We start from the raw sequence: 15,735 nt of genomic DNA, 5'->3' as shown, positions 1-15,735 counted from the left end.
AAAATATGGGAGTCACTAATTGAAAAAGAAAAAAGAAAGCTGAGGCATTGCATGTGAATTGCTGTCACAGCCTGAAACAACGGTTGAGCACCAGGTGAGAAGGCATGGGTAACCCAGGAAGCTCGGGTGCAAGCAATGCATTTGAGTGACCAGAAAAGATGAAGCCTGGGTCCTTCCTTCCTCACCGTCATTTAAGTGTTAGCAACTACTAGAGAGAATAGCATCTCTATCTGGAGATTATGCGCTTATTGAGTCTCCACCAGACTTTGGATAGGGTGAGCCACTTTTTTCAGTTTCTAACCTGTGTCTTGTCAAACACCTTTGCAAGCATGCTCTATCCTAGTAGAAGGCTCTACCATCACCTTCCATTGCTGCACAGGCATGATGCAAAAGAGAAAATCAGTGGTCACAGTGGTGATGGGTTGATGTTTGGATGAGGTGATCTTACAGGTCCTTAATGATTCTGTGATTCTATGACTCTAAGACTGGCAAAAACCTGATACAAACAGTCTGTGAAAGAGTTCATCAGTGCTAAAATGCCTGTGTCTGACAGATATGTGCTATGCAGATAGGAAATGATGAGACACTGCATACCTAATACACCCACTGAAAACAATTCTGTTTGTTACGAGTCTCACTGAGAAGACTTGTCTTTTCTTTTAAAAATTCCTGCTCTAGTTTGTTTAGTTTTGTTTTAAAAATACAAATGCAGGGCAACTGGAAATCCAGCTTGGCTATGAGAAACTGTAAATCATTAATGTTCAGTGTTCCATGCAGATGTGATCAGATTCTAACTCTTCTTTTCAGTCTTCATGGTAATGGAACATGTTAATAGCGTGTACACTTTCCTGTGGCTGAGATGACTTCTATTAGTTTATGTATAAAATGCTTCATAGACATCCTGGAAAAATTGAATCAAGAAAATGTCCACAAAGCGCCTTCCTTTGTGATTCCCTTGTGAACTCTTTTGAAGAAAGCATTTTTAAACTGAAAGGCTTGGAGAGTTCCTTATATGATGTTATCCCTTGGAATCTAGTGAAGCAGCATCTGCAGTTTTCTGAGAAAGTTTTTCAGGTGAAGTGAACCATAAGATTGCTCTGGAGTAAACATTCATCTTTACCTAGAAATGGCCTCATTACTCAGCAGGTCACACATTCATTACTAGTTCTTGTCTTAAGAGCTTGCAGAGTCACCTGGCGTCTCATCTAAGTGTTTTAGCACTGCAAAATAGGGTATTAATGATTGGCCCTAATAGGGCCACATTGTAAGATTTGATCTGAATGCCATGGAGCAACTGGGCCATCCACAGTTGACCTGCCTGAAAATGTCAGCCCAGCATGTGACTATTGAGAGAGTTAAGTGCTGTGGTTTTGATTAGTCATTTTACGAGTCTGTCCCTAAATCCATCCATTCAGACATTTTATTGGCCTCAGGCCAGCACCAGCTGCAGAGCTGGGAATGGTGTTCTCTGAGGAAGACCAAAGAAAACTGTAGTTTGTGCTGTGTCTGTTTGCACCAAAAATCAGCAGGGGGGTTTTTCCACCAATCACAAGTGAATTTGAGGCTGTGGATGACAGGTAGGTCACTGCTGGAGCTTATAATGACTCTAGTTAAATCCCAGTTGCCTACTTTAATTGAAAGTTAAATTAAGATATTATAAAGAGGGTTCCAAATGTAGGTGTCTTCCTTTCTTAAAATAATCTTTAAAAAGGAGTCAGATGCCTAAAATCTTATGATGTGGTAAAGCCTCCTTCTGTCAAACCATGACAGGTACTGATAGGCTACCTGATATTTGAATGCAAATCTGTCTTCAGCTCCAACATAAGCAGGATGCTGTCTGTTGAGGTAGCCATCACCAGAATTGTCACTGTTATGAGGACTGTAGCTGCACACTAGGTTGAATATAGAAAATACAAGAATAAGTGTAGTGGTTACAGGGTGTGGGGAATTATTTCAGAAAAATCTGGTGGTTTTTACCTTTCAAAGTAATATCTGCGTGTTCTGAGTGTGACCACAGGGTCTTAGGACAATTCAAGTTGGAAGGGTATTCTGGAGTTCCTAGCGCAACCTCTTGCTTAGAGTAGGGCTGGTGTGAGGCCAGGCCAGGTTATGCAGAATTTTATCCACTTCCTTCCATTGATTTCTGCAAAAGCAGAGTTTTGTTCAGCTCAGCATTAGTTTGGTTCTTGCCCTTGCTTCCTCCTCTCCTTTCCAATGTGAGTGTCCTGTGCAGATGTTACACTTAACAGTACATTGTCATAAGTTTGCATAGACTTGTTGAATTTAAAATACTGAATAAAGTAATTCAAAATGTCTTTGTACTCATTTATACCTAATTAGGTTTGCTTATATCAACCTTAGGTTTGATTCTTGCCTCACCTCTTTTCTTCAGATTTAGTTAGGATCTTACAACATAGCTTTCAATTTCTGCGTTAAAAAAGTGTTTAGAATAATGTAGTGTATCTCTTAGCATGTAGCTGTTGCTTTAGTATCAATGCCTCAGAAGGAATATATATATATTTAATAAAGCATAATTAAATTTCCAACCTGCACAATAACTGCAGGTCTGGAGCAATTGGCTTGACAGCTCTTTCACATGTATTGTATGTCCTCAGATGGAGCCTTCCGGTTTATTTTGTACGTGATCAGAGTCATCTGTTGTGAATACCGCAGTGCAGTTTGCCCACTTACAAGGCTGCCACATCATTAATCTTTCCTGAGAAAATCTTGAATAGATGATTTTATAGTTATAAGCCCTTCAGAGATATATCTCCATTCTTTTAAGATACAGGTGCTTTGCACGGAGGCTCATAGGCATGCTCCTCTCCTACCTTAAAGCAGGCAAAATGCAAAGGTCAGTGCTAAAATGCTGCCAGTGTCAAGAGAAGGCAGTCAGATTGTTTATTTTGCCTGTTTTCCAGCTTCTGTATACCAAGAATAGTCTCCTCTTGGACTAAAGGCATGACTGAAACCTATGTGAGCAAGTATTTCAAGATTCTCATGAGTCTTAATTATTACCTTCCACCAGATGTCAGGGAACTTTCAAATTGTTGTTTTTTTCTTTTTTTTCTGCTCATAATCAACATCTGGATGAGACCAAAATATACCTAGAATGACCTAATGCAAGGAAATACAGATACCTTCTGTAAAACATTTACCCTACAGCAGACCACAAACATTCAGAATTGGTGTGCTGTCCTTTTGCACAGGAACTTTACTAAGCAACACTTTTCTTTCTTTATTTGCATGAAGAGTATCTTTAAATGATGCCATTCCTGTGAATGCCTACAGGTCCTGCATGGCTGATTTGGACCACCACAGCTCTGAGCTGCCTTTGCCATTCCTACTTGTGCAGATGGTTTGCAAACAGCAGTTGCAGGGTGTTGTGGGGAGGTATGATGCATTTGATTTAACAGTGAGAACAGAATGCTAAATTTTTTCCCTAATTGATGTTAAGAAGAGGTTGGTTTTGGTTCTTGTTTACTGGTGAGTAGTAAAAGATGTATTTTTATGGGTACCTGGGGAAATGAATAGTCATAAAGAAAAGCTTACACAAGGTGCAGCTTCTACCAGCATTTTAATCACAACTCAAAGTGAAAACTATCTAGGTTATTCAATATGGTGAGCAAAAAACAAAAGTAATTCACACAGGATTCAAGCTGAAATCTCATTCTGGTGACTAAGATAATTGTTTCCAAAGAAACCTGTATACAAAATGTATGATAACAGAAATGTAACAAATCATTTTCAAAACCTGTAAATTTTAGAGAATCCTTTTCCTCCTCTTATCTGCTTCACTAATGCCACCACAAAGTTATCACCTGGGCCAGAGGAGGCAGCACTGCAGCAAATGCATGAAATGAATTGAGAAGCAGATACTGTGATAAAATGTAATTATGCTGTTTAAAAATACATTTCTTTGGAGACATTTGTATTAAAGTCACAGCTACATGCCACGAAATACATTATATTTTTCTAAATGCTTTTCTATGTGGAAATCGTAAGTTACTTTCAAAGAAAAGAAGAAAACAGGCTCAATTTCAGAACTAGCTGATGAGTGTGTGCAGCAGTTTTCCAGTTGGCTCTGTAGAAGGCGTGTTCAGTAGCTTCTGGAATAAAGGGGTGTGAAGGCCAAAACAAAAAGAAATGAGGAAAGTTTCTGTGTTACTAAGTTCTGTGCCTTTTTCTCTATAATCTGACTGATCAAATTCCATTGCTTCTACCTGATCCTTTGTCTGACATTTATTTCAACCTTTGAGGCATCAGTTGCTAAACCCCAAGAGTTCACAAGACAAAGGGTAAGTAAATTACATCTTCAACTGTAGAAGTCATATGCTACATCCTGTTATGTCAAGCTACAGCCATAACTAAGCACCTGACAAAATCATACTTTCCAAGACTTTTCCTCAGGTGTTTTTTTCTTCATAGAAGCAAGGATGTTTATTTCTTTTCTTATTGTGTCAAATGGTAATAAATGGATTCAGAAAGTGTTTATGAGGAGGATGATGTCTATTTGGAGTTTGCATTTTCCTTCTGAATGCTGATTTCAAGGGAAGGTCACAAATATCCCATGAAGTTCCAATTATTTCTCTTGGGATAAAGTACACTGCTGTGTATACTCCCTGCATGCATTTGTGTTTGGCTGTTTTGAGAACTAAAACCAAACAGACCAATTTCAAGTGTGCCTTGATGACTGAGAATGCCTGATTACTGAAAAATATTGGTGTAATATATGGTCTTTTTTTTTTTTTTTTTTTTTTTTTTTGTCCCAGCACTTCAGATATACAAATGCAGCATCAATAACTCATGAATAATTAGTCTGCTGTGAGCATTTGAATGCATTCAGGAAAGGGCACAAGAGAAGTGAGCTCATGTTAAATTTTCAGGATTTTAATTCATGTCAGTTCTGTATACTTCAGAGAATGCAAGCACATCAAGTGGGACTGGAAGACTTTACCATACCTACAGTGAAGCCGTCAATTTGAATTTTGGAAGGACTTTATTGTTCAGTCATAGATTGCAGTGACAGTGTGCTACAATAACAACAAAGAGATTTTCCACCTTCCACACAAAACTGTATTCCCATGTCATTGTGCACACACTTTTTTGGGTATATCCAGAATTTTCTGACAAAGATAAAAATGGTTGCTTTTGTCCTACCCAATTTTTCTGTTCTGCTCTACAGTGCTCTACAGAGATCGAAAAGACAAAAGGAGAGGAAGAAGTGCCTGGGAGATATGCCTGGTATAGCCAGGGAATTCTATAGTGTACACCAGGGATGATGAACGGTGCTGTGCCCTCTCTCAGTAGAAAGGAGGATGTCAAGGCAGTTTGCTCTAAGCACTACTGCTGGATGCAGCGAGGCATGAGTTCAGATTTGTGGACAAACCAATTATCAGAAAGCCCCAGAATATGCATACATTCCAATGAGCACTCTTGGGGAGGATGCATCTTTACGTTCATAGCCATATGGAAGAATACAGGGGCAGGCACTGCCCTCAGCATCCATGTACAAGTGCATTACCTGATTCCTTAAGTCCTTACTATATCCTCAGTAAGGTCACTATATTTAAAATTAATGTTAATATTAAGATACTCTAATATTAAGATATGTTTCAGGTTCAAGTGGCAGCAGCTCCTCAAAGCTGTTTTACTCAGGAGGATGTCTAAAGGAAACAGAAAAGCTGTCTCCTCTCCTCTACTAAGTGCTTCCTAGCAGCTAGTGCAGGAAGATGGGGTGTTGGTCAGAAAAAGGATTAAAGTTGCTCGTTTCCCATCAGCGCCGACATTTTCTGTTCCAAGGGTATTGTTGATATGTGTCCTTTTCTATGTCCACTCCAGAATTAATATAGTGGTGATTTCTGGTGCTTGATCAGCGACCAAGTGATTTTAACTGCAATAGTGCTAATACTAAAATACATAGAGAGAACTGTGGTGGCCTTTTAGCCTCTCCTCAGATGAAAATATTACAGTAAATTAGCACTGAAATGTCATGCACAGACAAGTTAGAAGTGAACTATCTTCAGTTGAAAAAATTAGAATTAATTGAACAACAAATATCTTACAGCCTTTTGAAATAACAGTTCAGATACAGTCAATACCAGGCCTCTCCCTTCTCTCAAACAAAGTGTGTTTGTTTCCTTTAAAGTTCAAAATGTCACAAATGTGCCTTTCACCCATATTTCTTAAGAAATTCACTGAGGGGTTGTTAGAAACAGAAGGTTTAAATGTTCTTCATCATTTATACTGCTGATTGTGTGGACTTGGATCTCATTCAGCCCAATTCTGTAAAATAAACAAAAAACTATTTCCATGATCACAAGCAAATAAATATGCAGTGTCTGGAGATCTTACTTTTTCAATAAAAAACTTACTTGCAGCTAGTTAAAAAACAAAATAAAACTTTGATTATAGCTCTGACCATAACGTGGTTAGTAATTCTGGCACTCAAAATGATAGCAAAACCATCATCCGTCCATGCTCTTATGTCTGAAGTTTCATCTTCACCAGATGTTGGTGATCATGTATCTCAGTAAGATAAGTTAGTAGGACATCATCAGCTTGTTTGAAAGATAAGTACGATTTAGAGATTTTAGAAGAGACTTCTACAGCTCGTCAGTTTGAAAGAAATTGCTACTAAAAAGGATTTCTTATAAAATACAAAGGACACTTTTTAATCCCATCATCTCTTTCTATAAAAGGCATCTGAAATGTCAAAACTTTTCTTATTGCAACAGCATTTGTACTTCAGCTGTCAACATGTTTACCAAGGAATGGTCCCTTGCTGGCTGCTCCCTGGAGTGGCAGCTTGGATGATGCTAGATTTTTCTGGAGTAAGTCTTGGGGATTGCTGTCAGTGCATCCTTTTGACTATGAAGTCTGAGACAAGAAAAGCATGCAGGGAGTGGAACAGCGAAGAACAGCTGAGACAGAAAATGCAGCTGTGCCGTTGGTGACAATCGTTTCTTACTCTCATCTTCACTGCTACTAAAATGCAGGTGTAAAGCACATAGTTCTGTTTCTATAGTTTTTATAGACTTTTTATTATTATTATTTATTATTATTATTATTTATTATTATTATAGACTTTCTATAATCTCACAGACATGAAGCTTTTAAGCCCATTCATTTTATGGACTGATGGGTCCAAGGTGTCTGTTAAAAGATACAGAATTATAAAAGAAAACCACACACATAGAAATGTGATAAAGACAAAGGTTTGCATGTCATCCCTGCTGCTCTTTAATGGGGTCAGAAGCAGCAGCATTGCACCGTGTCAGGCCTGTTCTTGATGTAGACATTCCGTGGGAGCCATGAACCCTGGAAGGTGTTGAGGGAAGGGATAATGGAACTTCCCGGCCAGGCACCAACATAGTGACTGTGGCTTCAGCAGGGGATCCCCTGCCCTGGCCCTGTGCCGTGTGCTGAGCAGTGCCTCACAGCTACATGCTGCTCCTGACGGGGAGCAGTAGGGGGTTGTTGGAGTGACCCCAATGAGGTGCAGGAAGTGCTGTCTTCAGTAGGCCCAGGACCAACACCCCCCAGAACCTAGAGGGTGAAGAGGGCCACAAGGCAGTGGGAGCACTCACCCCACAGGAGGACTGTCACAGGCTTGGGGTGGGCAGTGAACAGGTGGCAGCAGCAGAATGTTTCCTTCAGGCGCTGGAGCATCTCTGGTAGAGGCTGGACTCCACAGGCTGCCAGCATCTGGCTGAGGTGAAGTGTGAGGCATTCCCTGGACATATTCAGGTGGAAGGAGAAATGAGCTAGTGCAAAGCCACATATATCATGCAAACACCAGAGCCTAGTACCACACCAGTTGTGCAGCCATAGGAGCAGCTTGAAGTGAGGCATCCAAGCATAGCTGGCACACCAAAGACCTTAAAGTGCAGCATGTACATCTTCTCACTCTTGGTGATGGAGGACAGGGGGACAATGGTGACCAGCACAGCCAGCTCCTTGGGGCACATGGCTGGCTTGTGGAAGAAATGATGCCAGCTCTTCCAGCCCATCCCAGTTGGTGATTACACCAGGGATGAGGATGGGGCTGTCCCTGCCCTAACACCACCAACTGCTGCCATTCATCCCTGGCCAGCTCATTTCTGGTGTGGCCCATTCTCCTGTCAACAACATCAGCTTGGAGAACTTGTACACTGCTGCCAGACTGAAGGCCATCACACATCTGGGGCTGGCTCACTGCAGGGCATATTCTGTGCTACCGGAGCAACTGTGTCTGTATTGCACATTACTGGTGACACAGAGGAAGCACGAAGGAGAGAAGGGAGAGCCTGGTCATTACAGACCTGTCAGTCTCACTTCAGTGCCTGATCAAATTATGGAGAAAGTTATGCTGTGAGTTACTGAAAATCACCTGAAGGACAGTATGGTCACGTGTTCGTGAGGGGAAAGTCTTGTTTAACTAGCTTAATTTCCTTTTGTGACAAGATCACCCAATTAGTTGACAAAGGGAAACCAGTTGTTATCTTTTGGATTTCAGCAATTTTCAATACTGTTCCTTGCAGTATCTCTTTTAGACAACATGAAGATGGGAAAAAAAAATGTGATGGGTGGATGAGCAACTGGCTCAGACCAGATGGGTCAGACCCAAGAGGTTAATAGTAAGTGAAGTTGCATCAGCCTGGTGGCCAATCACTAGTTGGGTTTCCTCGGCTCCATCTTAGGGACAGTTCTCTTTAATGTTCTCATAAATTATTTTCAGGTAGAACTAGAAGGCATTTTGAGCAGATTTGCTGATGATACTAAATTGGGAGGAGCTGTTGACTCCATTGAGGGTGGAGAGGCTGTACAGAGAGATCCATACAGATTAGAGAGCTAGGAAATCCCAACTCCCTGAAGTTTAACATGAACAAGTGTCAGATTCTGCTTCTATAAAGGGAAACCTTAGGTATGCATACAGAGTAGGGGATGAGACACTGAAAGCTGCCCTGTTGAAAGAGATTTTGGGGTCCTGATTAGCAACAACTTGAACATTAGTCAGCAGTGTGTCCAGGCAGCCAAGAAGACCAACCATGTTCTCGGGTGCCTCAAGCATGGCGTTGCCAACTGAGCAAGGAAAGAGATTGTTCTATTCTGCTCTGTGCTGTGCAGCCTCACTTTGAGCACTGTGTGTACTTCTGGATACCACAGAACAAAAAAGTCATAAAACTCTTAGAGGGTGTCTAAAGGAGGGCTACAAAAATGGTGAAAGTCCGGAGCGGAAGACACATGAGGAGGAGTTGAAGACCTTGGTTTGTTTAACCTGGGAAAGGGGAGACTGAGGAGAGACCTCATCACAGCCTGTGGGCCTTCTCCTGTGCCAGGGAGCAGGTAGATAGGCAGTGATCTACTCTTTCTGATGGAGAGTGGAACCCAAGGGTACAGCATGGAGTGGTGGCAGGAGAGAGGTTGGATACTGAGAAGGTTTTTCACAGGGAGGGAGGGTGGGCACTGGAACAGGCTCCCCAGGTTGTGTCTATCTAAGAACATGTACCTGCTCTTAGATGTAGGGTCTAATTTTTGTGTGGTCCTATAGGGAACCAGAAGTTGGACTCAATGATCTTATGGGATCCCTTTGAACTTGGGATATTCTATATGATTTTACAGGCTACAGCTTTGTCATTAAGCACCAAATTCTTATTTTCAGGGTTCAGAGATTAAACTTGGAATCCAAAGCCACTGTTTCACCACCTGCAGCCTAAGTTTTCAGGCCCAGAGTTTTATTTTATAGTCTCAAATGTTATTTTTAGGGCACAAAGCCTCCTCCTGGGGGTCCATGGTCTTCTCTAATAACACAAAGCCTTCTTTCTAGTGCAGAAAGTCTCATTCAAGGCGCTGAGGCCCAACATATCTATTAATAGCCAATCCCCCACTTTGTGAGGGCCCAGAGCCTTATTTTAGTGCTCAGCACATCCGTCCTAGTGCCAAAAGCTTGCCAAGAGCCAAAGCCTGATATTTAGGGCCCTAAGTCTCCTTCAGGGATCAAATGCCTTTTTTGAGAGACAAAAGCATCAATTCAGGATCCAGCCTGAGCTGCAGAGTCCAAAGCCCCACTGTGAAATTTTCAAAACCTCATATCAAGGTCTAAAACATCCTTTCTAGAGCACAAGCCCTCTTTTTCAACTCTAAAACACACTAATAGGGCTGAAAATTGCTTTTTTATTATGCAAAGCCCTCTTTAGATTAGGTTGATGGTTGGACTTGATGACCTTGGATGTCTTTTCTAAATAACATAAATATATATGTTATAAATATAACATAAATATTCTATGTTTCTATGTCGACAAAGCCACCTTGATCTGGGAGCCCTTATGTTGGAGTAGGCTTCTGAGGTCTCCAGTTCCTGTTACCCAGTCACTTCTCCAGAGTATATCAGGGCACCTTCACCACATTTACCTCATCTCAGCATCATCCTCAGCCAGGCTGGTAGAAAGGGAACAGCAGAGATGGATGTGGGAGCGTGGAGACACCACCTCTCACTGGCCTCTCCTGGATGAGGGCCATCACACACTTTTTGCTTTAGTGCTGGGCATGTTACTCTGGCCTTTAAACATGTTATGGTTTTTAAGTTCACAAAGGCAGTGCTGAAGGGTCCTATGACTGTATAGCTCCTGCTAAAAGCTGATGTTTTAGCAGAGTAAGCTTGTCTCATTGTAGGATGGTTCACACTGCCTGAAGGGATGGGACCCTGGAAAAGAAACACTCTCTGAAGCACGCCCAAGTTTTGTACTGAAGGGATCTGGTCTGAAGCTGAGCCAAGCAGCACTTGCCCTGTGTGGGTGGCAGGTGGCTTTGTTTCCTGGTTGGGTCCCTGGCACTTCTTATTTCAGTAGGATAAATATTTTCAGTGAATCCTAGCCAGCATCCAGGATAATAAATCTGTGCCATTCCACCCAAATGTTCTCCTGGCTTGTGCACACAAGTGAGTATCATAAAAAGAGAAAAATGGAGACTCTGTGTTTTGTTCACCAAGGAATAGCTCTATTTCAGCACGCAGTTCTGGCCTATACATTTTCCCATCTTGCAATTACCTTATTTGATGGCTAAGAGCTCAAGTTTTGGCTAGGATTAATTCTGTGATATCTTTCTGAAATATTTTTGTTCTTTGTTTAAAAATAGTCACATGCCAGTGGACTTTACTTCTTACATATAATTTTAAGTACTGGCTCCAAGTGCAAAAATAAATGGACTGAAAAAACGAATGCCATTATAGCTAGAAGATGATCTCACTTTATATCCCTTAGCTCATTCTCTTTAAGTCAGCCTTGAGGGAAGAAGGGTGGGAGAGTTTGGACCTTTTCCAGAGTCCCTATTAAGGACCAATTTGCTTTCCATTATTTAGCAAACAATGTGGAAAATACAAATACCAGTGGGATAAAAAGTGGTTTATGTAAGTAGCAGTGGGAAAACTCTGTGGTAAACCAGAGGTGGGATTAATCCCTTAACAGAGGAGTGAGTAATAGCAGCTGAGTCAGAGCAAAGTCTCAGTGGGTGCAGAGCACGTCCTAAGGAGCTGAGCCTTTCTGCTTTGACAGTGGTCACTACAGGCACACAGGACCTATGTGATCCATGAAGCCTTCATATGCTGGAGCTTATGGGGAAGGCAGGGACACATAAAGGCAATTTAGAGAAGTCATGACTTGATTTTCTAATGAAAACTGACTAAGCTATCTGTTTAATGATAGTTTTCCTTGGGTAATGCATTATTTGGGTTAAAGATACTTCATGACAGTCCTGCAAAAAAACAAAAAACCAAAAACCAATAGTAATTGCTATGCATTCATTTTTAAAATACAGAACAGATAACATACTCAAGAGTGCTATTAAGCTAGGAGAAAATATTAACTAAAAAAGAGACCAGACTCCAGTGCTCAATTTAGTACTACCTGATAGTTCTTGTTAAAGGTATGCAACATGATGACAAAGTTAACATTTGTCTGTGGAGCCATTCTCCTTATGGAATATACAGCTTGCAGCTCAAGAACTTTGTTTCTCCACTTTTCCTAGGAAAACCACATAAACAGATGATGAGAGACTCATGACATTGAATCCTTTTTCCTAGATACTAACACCAAAGAAAATAAAATGATGTCTAACATACAGCACAAACCTGTGACTTGCAAAGGGAAGCCCTCTCCTTTAATATGCCCCATTTGTCACCATCTGTCTCATAGGTCATCATCTGAAAGCAAAGTTCATGGCATGATTACGAAGCACTAGCAGATCACTAACTAGTTCTTCTGACAAACCACGAATGCCTCCAACTGCTCCAGTGTTTCCTTGCCCTTTGTTGGTGCCTGAACCTGCCTCCATCTCACACTACCAAGTGAGTTACTTCTTGAACTGGGACAACTCTCTGGCTCCACAGAGGACTGATGTTATAAGTCAGCCAGAAGAGCAGCACAGGGAAGAGAGCCCAGCAAAGGATGGAGAAGGCAGGAGAAAGAGGAGGCAGAGAGGGAGGGAATTCAGCAGGGAGCAGTATGGCTCCAGCCTCAGTCACAAGCATGTTCTGACTGCTCAGCAGAGGAACCACATATATATCTAAAGTCAAAACCTACCCACTTGCTGACTTCTGATATTTTTAGAGGAGAATGAAACAAACAGCTATTAAGATCTCCCTCCCTCCCTCCCCAGCATCATGAGGGAGTGATGATGAGACGAAAAAACCTACCTGCCAGTCTCGGTAACTGGTTTATTTCTGTAGGCTCCCAGCTCATCACCTTGAATGGTCTGAAGTCTCTGCAGCTTCCCAGCAGAGTCCCAGTGCTTGCCTTCCTTCATACCTCTCCTGAGGCTCACCCAAACCTGGGGGAAAAAGCAAAAGGATGAAAATAAACCACACTACAGATTCCAGTCAGATGTTTTGTTTTAAATACCAGCTTGACAAATAACCAGTATCGAAGCACATCAGTGACCACATTGTTCAGGCTTGCATTTGGGAGTGCTTTCCAATTAAAAGCAAATCACTGAACGAGACTTTTGAATTGATTTCTGTGAAGAAGAAGAAATGAAGGGAACTACTTGAGATCTGACAATAGCTGAAGTGATTTGTAAGCTCGAAGCATGCAAGATAACATTTAATTAACAGCAGCAAAAATAGAACATCACTTTGAATTTACGTAAGTTCTCTTGTTCCATGTATGCGCAATGCCCTTTCTTTAAGTTTCTATTCACACAAGACAGTATTAACCCTCCATTCCTAAAGATAATACTTTCCTCACAGGCTGTGTAGCATTTCTTACACTTTCAGAAATTTCAAACAGAAATTTCTACAGAGAGGAAACCACTTCCCACCATGAAGGCTGCAGCTTATGCTGTGTGTTGTGATGGCATCCCTGTCTGCATCTGTTGCTACATCAGAATGCCAATGTTACTATGCCACTGAAGTGACTGTGATTGCAGAAGTCAAGGATGCCTTCTTCAGTGTCACTGGCAGATTGTCTCTGTTTACAGTGAGGCTGAGCAAGCTGCTGCTCACCAGAGACACCATTACTGCACATCTGTACAGGAACAACCTTGTGCAGCTTTGAAGCCAGCACCCAGAAGTTCTGCTGATGTTCTCTCCAGCAAGGATAAGCCTGTGAGGCTGGAGACCACAGTGTGCTTAGAGCTGTCATCCATGGATGCTCCTACAAGGCTCCCAGTAAGGGGCTGACATTTACACCCAAACCCATTTCAGTTTCTGAATTTAAAAATTTCAATTCAATTCTGAATTGAAATTCTGAACCAGAATTTCTCCATGGTCATGGCTCCATCTTTTTCTGCTTCACTGTGAGACTTCCCACCAGCCTCCCCTGCTGATGTTCTGCTAAAGTTTAAAAACTCGCAAGCAATCTCTACACAGCTTACACTACGCCCTAGACCAGACTGCTTGTTTCTGTTACTTTTGTTACAAATACATGCTTATTCAGCTATGGTGTCTTCTTTCATTTTTTTGGTGAAGTTAACCTTGCTTTCAGTTTTACCACACTTGTGAGTTTTGCAAGATTATTGCATGCTATAGCACATTCTCTGTATTAGAACCCTTCAGTGAAACCATATCCCAATTCAAAAAACTGCATTAATTAACAGTAACTATAAGTTGTATAGGAAATAGTAGTTAATCCACTTGTAATCAATAACTAATATGATTAGCAATTAATCAACTGTACAAGAAACTGGAGCACCTGTACTATCCATTTAAATGATCTTTTTATTGAGAGTTAAGTAGATTGAAATGAGTGGGGCATTTTGACAGTGGGGTCTCATGTACCTGGACAGTATTATAATTGTAGCCCTGGGTGATGATGTACAAGCCCACTGATTTTCCTTTTGCATTTAATCCAATTCAGGGAAGTCTACTTGACTTTGATGTGTCCTCTGTAAAGTACGGAAATAATCACTTGCCAGAACTTTCCTCTTCTGCTCTGTCTTTTTCCTCCAAAGAAGTAGGAGAATTTTCCAAGCAAGCCGAGAGGTGAGAACAAACTGATAGATCACGTTCCTGAATTAAGCAGGTTAGGACAAGAACAAGCAAAAAACAATGGGATAAATCCCCAGTGATTCAGTCTATCCCGTTGTTCAGATTAGACTGATTGAGCAAAACGACATTTCCACTGCATCCCCAGCTCACCAGAAAATTGCACATTTGTCTGAACGTAGAGATTGACAGCTCAGATGATCTGAGAGTGATCGCTTTTTTTTTTTTTAATTCCCGTTATCTGTTTTAAACCAACAAAATTGTGACAGTAAACATACAGCTATTCCTATGTTTAAGGTTAATTTATTTCCAACAGAAAAAGTACTATACTGGGGCAGGTAGGGCTGACAACACTGTTGTGACAAATGGATCAGCAAAAAAAATCTCTCTCCAAAGATAGCTACATGTTTTGATTTAATGAGATGCTAAACATGTGCGTCAGCTGCATTAAGAATGGACTGCATTGCATGGGGGATAGCTCTGTGAATCTTCCCAGATTGAATCCTTCTTTGCCTTTTGTTTTGAGAATTTCCTCCCTTCTTGTCTCTGAACTCCTAAAGTGGTCTTTTCTAATTTTCACTTAAAGTGACTTTGTATTAATTTATTTAAAGGAATCCTCTGTACTTTAACAGGAGCCTGTTTTAATCTGTAATGCCAATAATGCTGCTTCTTCTCAAAGCTTCATCTCAGTCTGGGAGCTTCCTTCAGCATGAAGACTCAGGAACTTTTGTTCATTAAGGAACTGACTACACTTTCCCCAAGGTAAGGCTGGAGCTTGACTGGTTAAACAATCAGAGATCCCATTTGGATGGCTTTTTTTCTGACACTTCCTTTTGTCCTCCAATTTTTTGTCATAAGCAGTGGGGACTGAAGGACGATTTAATTTAAATCCAATCAAATTATGGCAAAGCTTGAAACATGTTTACAGTCCCCTCTGCTTAGCAGAAGAGATATATATCCAAGCCAAAATATTTCCAAGAGAAGCCAGAAATTCAGGGCTGTGTTCAGACTTCCTCTAAGAGATGTTTCCAGTTTAAATTTCAGCTTGCTATAACACCTTGAGTTGAGGGAGATTGAAGTCAAGAGTTTCTTAAAATGTTGCTCCTTTTATCACATCTTGTGATATCCTCAAAATAGCCACAACAAGAATATCTGCTTTTTGTAGTATCTGCTGCATGTAATTCTTGCATGAAACTCATAGGAGGAATGTAACTTTCTTTGTAAATACGGACTTCCTATTTCAAAAGCATACGAAAGCCTCTCAGTAATGTTAGGTT

This window comes from Tympanuchus pallidicinctus, unplaced genomic scaffold (assembly GCF_026119805.1).
Source record: "Tympanuchus pallidicinctus isolate F22 unplaced genomic scaffold, pur_lepc_1.0 scaffold9, whole genome shotgun sequence".
NCBI classification, from domain to species: Eukaryota; Metazoa; Chordata; class Aves; order Galliformes; family Phasianidae; genus Tympanuchus; species Tympanuchus pallidicinctus.
Note: the sequence above shows the minus strand (reverse complement) of the source record.